This window comes from Ptiloglossa arizonensis, unplaced genomic scaffold (genome assembly GCF_051014685.1).
Source record: "Ptiloglossa arizonensis isolate GNS036 unplaced genomic scaffold, iyPtiAriz1_principal scaffold0069, whole genome shotgun sequence".
Taxonomy (NCBI): Eukaryota; Metazoa; Arthropoda; class Insecta; order Hymenoptera; family Colletidae; genus Ptiloglossa; species Ptiloglossa arizonensis.
In genome coordinates this window covers 244,525-251,713 of record NW_027478439.1, presented here as the reverse complement: position 1 = coordinate 251,713, position 7,189 = coordinate 244,525, and positions in this window count along the sequence as shown.

The following is a 7,189-nucleotide window of genomic DNA, read 5'->3' as shown; positions in this document are numbered from 1 at the left end:
TTGCATCTGAAAGTAGAAACTCTCCCGATTACAACGGTATGTGTATTTTTTTCCTAGGCCCTTCTGGTTAAGCGTTTGGAGCAGCAGAACTGCGCAAAATTTGTTGTGTTCTCAACCATTTCTTAGCTTCGAACTCCCATATCTCGCGAATGGATTGACCAAACCCAAATATTCCTGTTGCGTCTGGATGTAGAAACTCACCCGATTGCAACGGTATGTGTATTTATTCCCGCGGGCATTCTGGTTAAGCGTTTGGAGCAACAGCAGTGCGCAAAATTTTTTGTCTTCTCAATTATTTCTTAGCTTCAAGCTCCCATACCTCGCGAACGGATTGACCAAACCCAAAAATTACTATTGCATCTGAAAGTAGAAACTCTCCCGATTACAACGGTATGTGTATTTTGTCCCTAGGCCTTTCTGGTCATGCGTTTGGAGAAGCAGAATTGCGAAAAATTTCTTGTCTTCTCAACTATTTCTTAGCTTCGAACTCCCATATCTCGCGAACGGATTGATCAAACCCAAAAATTCCTATTGCATCTGAAAGTAGAAACTCGCCCGATTACAACGGTATGTGTATTTTTTCCCTGGGCCATTCTGGTTAAGCGTTTGGAGCAGCAGAAATGCGCAAAATTTGTTGCCTTCCCAACCATTTCTTAGCTTCAAACTCCGATATATCGCGAACGGATTGACTAAAGCCAAAAATTCCTATTGCATCTGAAAGTAGAAACTCTCCCGATTACAACGGTATGTGTATTTTTTTCCTAGGCCCTTCTGGTTAAGCGTTTGGAGCAGCAGAACTGCGCAAAATTTGTTGTGTTCTCAACCATTTCTTAGCTTCGAACTCCCATATCTCGCGAATGGATTGACCAAACCCAAATATTCCTGTTGCGTCTGGATGTAGAAACTCACCCGATTGCAACGGTATGTGTATTTATTGCCGCGGGCATTCTGGTTAAGCGTTTGGAGCAACAGCAGTGCGCAAAATTTTTTGTCTTCTCAATTATTTCTTAGATTCAAGCTCCCATATCTCGCGAACGGATTGACCAAACCCAAAAATTACTATTGCATCTGAAAGTAGAAGCTCGCCCGATTACAACGGTATGTGTATTTCTTCCCTAGGCCATTCTGGTTAAGCGTTTGGAGCAGCAGAATTGCGAAAAATTTGTTGCCTTCTCATCCATTTCTTAGCTTCAAACTCCCATATCTCGCGAACGGATTGACCAAGCCCAAAAACTCCTGCTGCGTCTGAAAGTAGAAACTAGCCCGATTACAACGGTATTTGTATTTTGTCCCTAGGCCATTCTGGTTAAGCGTTTGGAGCAGCAGAATTGCGAGAAATTTGTTGCCTTCTCAACCATTTCTTAGCTTCAAACGCCCATATCTCGCGAACGGATAGACCAAACCCAAAAATTCCTGTTGCGTCTGAAAGTAGGAACTTGCCCGATTACAACGGCATGTGTATTTTTTCCCTAGGTCATTCCGGTTAAGCGTTTGGAGCAGCAGAAGTGCGCAAAATTTGTTGTCTTCTCAACCATTTCTTAACTTCAAACTCCCATATCTCGCGAACGGATTGACCAAACCCAAAAATTCCTGCTTCGTCTGAATGTAGAAACTCTCCCGATTACAACGGTATGTGTATTTTGTCCCTAGGCCATTTTGGTCAGACGTTTGGAGCAGCAGAAGTGCGAAAAATTTCTTGTCTTCTCAACCATTTCTTAGCTTCGAACTCCCATATATCGCGAACGGATTGAACAAAGCCAAAAATTCCTATTGCACCTGAAAGTAGAAACTCTCCCGATTACAAAGGTAGGCATATTTTTTCCCTGGGCCATTCTGGATATGCGTTTGGAGCAGCAGAAATGCGCAAAATTTGTTGCCTTCCCAACCATTTCTTAGCTTCAAACTCCGATATATCGCGAACGGATTGACCAAACCCAAAAATTCCTCTTACATCTGAAAGTAGAAACTCGCCCGATTACAACGGTATGTGTATTTTTACCCTAGGCCATTCTGGTTAAGCGTTTGGATCAGCAGAATTGGGAAAAATTTGTTGTCTGCTCGACCATTTCTTAGCTTCAAGCTCCCATATCTCGCGAATGGATTGACCAAACCCAAATATTCCTGTTGCGTCTGAAAGTAGGAACTCGCCCGATAACAACGATATGTGTATTTTTTCCCTAGGTTATTCTGGTTAAGCGTTTGGAGCAACAGAAGTGCGCAAAATTTGTTGTCTCCTCAACCATTTCTTAGCTTCAAACTCCCATATCTCGCGAACGGATTGACCAAACACAAAAATTCCTGTTGCGTCTGAAAGAAGAAACTCTCCCGATTACAAAGGTATGTGTATTTTTTCCCTAGGCAATTGTGGTTAAGCGTTTGGAGCAGCAGAATTGGGAAAAATTTGTTGTCGGCTCAACCATTTCTTAGCTTCAAACTCACATATCTCGTGAACGGATTGACCAAACCCAAAAATACCTGCTGCGTCTGAAAGTAGAAACTCTCCCGATTACATCGGTATGTGTATTTTTTCCCTAGGCCATTCTGGATAAGCGTTAGTCGCAGCAGAAGTGCGAAAAGTTTGTGGTCTTCTCAACCATTTCTTAGCTTCAAACTCCCATATCCCGCGAAAGGATTGACCAAACACAAAAATTCCTATTGCATCTGAAAGTAGAAACTCGCCCGATTACAACGGTATGTGTATTTTTTCCCTAGTCCATTCTGGTTTAGCGTTTGGAGCAGCAGAATGGAGAAAAATTTGTTGTCTGCACAACCATTTCTTAGCTTCAAACTCCCATATCTCGCGAACGGATTGACCAAACCCAAAAATTCCTCTTACATCTGAAAGTAGAAACTCGCCCGCTTACAACGGTATGTGTATTTTTCCCCTAGGCCATTCTGGTTAAGCGTTTGGAGCAGCAGAATTGGGAAAAATTTGTTGTCTGCTCAACCATTTCTTAGCTTCAAGCTCCCATATCTCGCGAATGGTTTGACCAAACACAAAAATTCCTGTTGCGTCTGAAAGTAGGAACTCGCCCGATAACAACGATATGTGTATTTTTTCCCTAGTTTATTCTGGTTAAGCGTTTGGAGCAACAGAAGTGCGCAAAATTTGTTGTCTTCTCAACCATTTCTTAGCTTCAAACTCCCATATCTCGCGAACGGATTGACCAAACCCAAAAATTCCTGTTGCGTCTGAAAGTAGGAACTCGCCCGATAACAACGGTATGTGTATTTTTTCCCTAGGTTATTCTGGTTAAGCGTTTGGAGCAACAGAAGTGCGCAAAATTTGTTGTCTCCTCAACCATTTCTTAGCTTCAAACTCCCATATCTCGCGAACGGATTGACCAAACACAAAAATTCCTGTTGCGTCTGAAAGAAGAAACTCTCCCGATTACAAAGGTATGTGTATTTTTTCCCTAGGCAATTGTGGTTAAGCGTTTGGAGCAGCAGAATTGGGAAAAATTTGTTGTCGGCTCAACCATTTCTTAGCTTCAAACTCACATATCTCGTGAACGGATTGACCAAACCCAAAAATACCTGCTGCGTCTGAAAGTAGAAACTCTCCCGATTACATCGGTATGTGTATTTTTTCCCTAGGCCATTCTGGATAAGCGTTAGTCGCAGCAGAAGTGCGAAAAGTTTATGGTCTTCTCAACCATTTCTTAGCTTCAAACTCCCATATCCCGCGAAAGGATTGACCAAACACAAAAATTCCTATTGCATCTGAAAGTAGAAACTCGCCCGATTACAACGGTATGTGTATTTTTTCCCTAGTCCATTCTGGTTTAGCGTTTGGAGCAGCAGAATGGAGAAAAATTTGTTGTCTGCTCAACCATTTCTTAGCTTCAAACTCCCATATCTCGCGAACGGATTGACCAAACCCAAAAATTCCTCTTACATCTGAAAGTAGAAACTCGCCCGATTACAACGGTATGTGTATTTTTCCCCTAGGCCATTCTGGTTAAGCGTTTGGATCAGCAGAATTGGGAAAAATTTGTTGTCTGCTCGACCATTTCTTAGCTTCAAGCTCCCATATCTCGCGAATGGATTGACCAAACCCAAAAATTCCTGTTGCGTCTGAAAGTAGGAACTCTCCCGATTACAAAGGTATGTGTATTTTTTCCCTAGGCAATTGTGGTTAAGCGTTTGGAGCAGCAGAATTGGGAAAAATTTGTTGTCGGCTCAACCATTTCTTAGGTTCAAACTCCCATATCTCGCGAACGGATTGACCAACCCAAAAATTACTATTGCATCTGAAAATAGAAACGCGCCCGATTACAACGGTATGTGTATTTTTTCCCTAGGCCATTCTGGTTAAGCGTTTGGAGCAGCAGAATTGCGAAAAATTTGTTGCCTTCTCATCCATTTCTTAGCTTCAAACTCCCATATCTCGCGAACGGATTGACCAAGCCCAAAAATTCCTGCTGCGTCTGAAAGTAGAAACTCGGCCGATTACAACGGTATGTGTATTTTTTCCCTGGGCCATTCTGGTTAAGCGTTTGTAGCAGCAGAATTGGGAAAAATTTGTTGTCTGCTCAACCATTTCTTAGTTTCAAACTCCCATATCTCGCGAACGGTTTGACCAAGCCCAAAAATTCCTATTGCATCTGAAAGTAGAAGCTCGCCCGATTACAACGGTATGTGTATTTTTTCCCCAGGCCATTCTAGTCAAACGTTTGGAGCAGCAGAAGTGCGAAAAATTTGTTGTCTTCTCAAACATTTCTTAGCTTCAAACTCCCATATCCTGCGAAAGGATTGACCAAACACAAAATTTCCTATTGCACCGGAAAGTAGCAAGTCGCCCGATTACAACGGTATGTGTATTTTTTCCGTAGGCCATTCTGGTTAAGCGTTTGAAGCAGCAGAAGTGCGCAAAATTTGTTTGCTTCTCAACCATTTCTTAGATTCAAACTCCCATATCTCGCGAACGGATTGACCAAACCCAAAAATGACTACTGCATCTGAAAGTAGAAGCTCGCCCGATTACAACGGTATGTGTTTTTTTTCCCTAGGCCATACTGGTTAAGCGTTTGGAGCAGCAGAAGTGCGAAAAATTTGTTGCCTTCTCAACCATTTCTTAGATTCAAACTCCCATATCTCGCGAACGGATTGACCAAACCCAAAAATTCCTGTTGCGTATGAAAGTAGAAACTCGCCCGATTACAAAGGTATGTGTATTTTTTCCCTAGGCCATTCTGGTTAAGCGTTTGGAGCAGCAGAAGTGCGCAAAATTTGTTTGCTTCTCAACCATTTCTTAGATTCAAACTCCCATATCTCGCGAACGGATTGACCAAACCCAAAAATTCCTATTGCATCTGAAAGTAGAAACTCGCCCGATTACAACGGTATGTGTATTTTCTCCCCAGGCCATTCTAGTCAAACGTTTGGAGCAGCAGAAGTGCGCAAAATTTGTTGTCTTCTCAACCATTTCTTAGATTCAAACTCCCATATCTCGCGAACGGATTGACCAACCCTAAAATTACTATTGCATCTGAAAGTAGAAACGCGCCCGATTACAACGGTATGTGTATTTTTTCCCTAGGCCATTATGGTTAAGCGTTTGGAGCAGCAGAAATGCACAAAATTTGTTGCCTTCCCAACCATTTCTTAGCTTCGAACTCCCATATCTCGCGAACGGATTGACCAAACCCAAAAATTCCTGTTGCGTCTGAAAGTAGAAACTCTCCCGATTACAAATGTATGTTTTTTTTTTCCCTAGGCCATTGTGGTTAAGTGTTTGGAGAAGCAGAAGTGGGAAAAATTTGTTGTCTGCTCAACCATTTCTTAGCTTCAAACTCCCATATCTCCGAATGGATTGACCAAACCCAAAAATTCCTGTTGCGTCTGAAAGTAGGAACTCGACCGATTACAAAGGTGTGTGTATTTTTTCCCTAGGTCATTCTGGTTAAGCGTTTGGAACAACAGATGTGCGCAAAATTTGTTGTCTTCTCAACCATTTCTTTGTTTCAAACTCCCATATCTCGTGAACGGATTGACCAAATCCAAAAATACCTGCTGCGTCTGAAAGTAGAAGCTCTCCCGACTACAACGGTATGTGTATTTTTTCCCTAGGCCATTCTGGATAAGCGTTTGTAGCAGCAGAAGTGCAAAAAATTTGTTGTCTTCTCAACCATTTCTTAGCTTCAAACTCCCATATCCCGCGAAAGGATTGACCAAACACAAAAATTCCTATTGCATCTGAAAGTAGAAAGTCGCTCGATTACAACAGTATGTGTATTTTTTCCATAGGCCACTCTGGTTAAGCGTTTGGAGCAGCAGAAGTGCGCAAAACTTGTTGTCTTCACAACCATTTCTTAGATTCAAACTCCCATATCTCGCGAACGGATTGACCAAACCCAAAAATTACTATTGCATCTGAAAGTAGATACTCGCCCGATTACAACCGTATGTGTATTTTTTTCCTAGGCCATTCTGGTTAAGCGTTTGGAGCAGCAGAATTGGGAAATATTTGTTGTCTGCTCAACCATTTCTTAGCTTCAAACTCCCATATTTCGCGAATGGATTGACCAAACCCAAAAATTCCCGTTGCGTCCGAAAGTAGGAACTCGCCCGATTACAACGGTATGTGTATTTTTTCCCTAGGTCATTCTGGCTAAGCTTTTGGAGCAACAGAAGTGCGCAAAATTTGTTGTCTTCTCAACCATTTCTTAGCTTCAAACTTCCATATCTCGCGAACGGCTTGACCAAACCCAAAAATGCCTGTTGCGTCTGAAAGTAGAAACTCTCCCGATTACAAAGGTGTGTGTATTTTTTCCCTAGGCCATTGTGGTTAAGCGTTTGGAGCAGCAGAAGTGGGAAAAATTTGTTGTCTGCTCAACCATTTCTGAGCTTCAAACTCCCATATCTCGTGAACGGATTGACCAAACCCAAAAATACCTGCTGCGTCTGAAAGTAGAAACTCTCCCGATTACAAGGGTATGTGTATTTTTTCCCTATACCATCCTGGTTAAGCGTTTGGAGCAGCAGAAGTGCGAAAAATTTGTTGTCTTCTCAAACATTTCTTAGTTTCAAACTCCCATATCTCGCGAACGGATTGACCAAACCCAAAAATTACTATTGCATCTGAAAGTCGAAACTCGCCCGATTAGAACGGTATGTGTATTTTTTCCCTAGGCCATTCTGGATAAGCGTTTGTAGCAGCAGAAGTGCGAAAAATTTGTTGTCTGCT